We start from the raw sequence: 1,940 nt of genomic DNA on the forward strand, positions 1-1,940 counted from the left end.
CACAATTTACCTATTGAAATCCTAGGAGATCCTCCTCCACCCAAGGGTGGTCCTGTGTTTGAGCTTAAACCGTTACCTGATACTCTTGAATATGCTTATCTTGATGAGAAAAAGATATATCCTGTTATTATTAGTGCTAACCTTTCAGAACATGAAGAAGAGAGATTATTGAAAACTCTGAAGAAGCACCGTGCTGCTATTGGGTATACTCTTGATGATCTTAAGGGCATTAGTCCCACTCTATGTCAGCATAAAATTAATTTGGAAGAAGATGCTAAACCAGTTCATGATCATCAACGCCGACTGAATCCTAAAATGAAAGAAGTGGTAAGAAAGGAGATACTAAAGCTCCTTGAGGCAGGTATAATTTACCCCGTTGCTGATAGTTAGTTGGTATGCCCTGTCCATTGTGTTCCTAAGAAGGGAGGTATTATTGTTGTTCCTAATGACAAAGATGAATTGATTCGTCAAAGAATTATTACTGGTCATAGGATGGTAATTGATTTCCGCAAATTAAATAAGGCTACTAAAAAGGATCATTACCCCTTACCTTTTATCGATCAAATGCTAGAAAGATTATCCAAACATACACAATTTTGCTTTCTAGATGGTTTTTCTGGTTTCTCTCAAATACCTGTGTCTGCCAAAGATCAATCAAAGACTACTTTTACATGCCCTTTTGGTACTTTTGCTTATAGACGTATGCTTTTGGTTTATGTAATGCACCTGCTACCTTTCAAAGATGCATGATGGCTATATTCTCTGAGTTTTGTGAAAAGATTTGTGAGGTTTTCATGGATGACTTTTCCGTCTATGGATCTTCTTTTGATGATTGCTTAAGCAACCTTGATCGAGTTTTGCAGAGATGTGAAGAAACTAATCTTGTCTTGAATTGGGAAAAGTGCCACTTTATGGTTAATGAAGGTATTGTCTTGGGGCATAAAGTTTCTGAAAGAGGTATTGAAGTTGATAAAGCCAAGGTTGATGCTTTTGAAAAGATGCCATGTCCCAAGGACATCAAAGGTATAAGAAGTTTCCTTGGTCATGCCGGTTTTTATAGGAGGTTCATTAAGGACTTCTCAAAAATCTCGGCCTCTGACTAATTTATTACAAAAAGATATACCATTTGTCTTTGATGATGATTGTGTAGAAGCATTTGAAATACTTAAGAAAGCATTGATCTCTGCACCTATTGTTCAGCCACCTAATTGGAATTTACCCTTTGAAATTATGTGCGATGCTAGTGATTATGCTGTAGGTGCTGTTCTAGGACAAAGAGTTGATAAGAAACTAAATGTTATTCAATATGCTAGTAAAACTCTAGACAATGCTCAAAGAAATTATGCTACTACTAAAAAAGAATTCTTAGCAGTTGTATTTGCTTGTGATAAGTTTAGACCTTATACTGTTGATTCTAAAGCAACTATTCACACTGATCATGCTGCTATTAAATATCTTATGGAAAAGAAAGATGCTAAACCTAGACTTATTAGATGGGTTCTCTTGCTACAAGAATTTGATTTACATATTGTTGATAGAAAAGGAGTTGAGAACCCTATTGCAGACAACTTGTCTAGGCTAGAAAATGTGCTTGATGACCCACTACCTATTGATGATAGCTTTCCTGATGAGCAATTAAATGTCATAAATACTTCTCATACTGCTCCATGGTATGCTGACTATGCTAATTATATTGTTGCTAAGTTTATACCACCTAGTTTCACATACCAGCAAAAGAAAAAGTTCTTTTATGATTTGAGGCATTACTTTTGGGATGACCCACATCTTTATAAAGAAGGAGTAGATGGTGTTATTAGACGTTGTGTACCTGAGCATGAACAAGAATAGATCGTACGCAAGTGTCACTCCGAAGCTTATGGAGGACACCATGCTGGAGATAGGACTGCACATAAGGTACTGCAATCTAGTTTTTATTGGCC

The sequence above is a fragment of the Triticum dicoccoides genome, chromosome 2A (assembly GCF_002162155.2).
Source record: "Triticum dicoccoides isolate Atlit2015 ecotype Zavitan chromosome 2A, WEW_v2.0, whole genome shotgun sequence".
NCBI lineage: Eukaryota > Viridiplantae > Streptophyta > Magnoliopsida > Poales > Poaceae > Triticum > Triticum dicoccoides.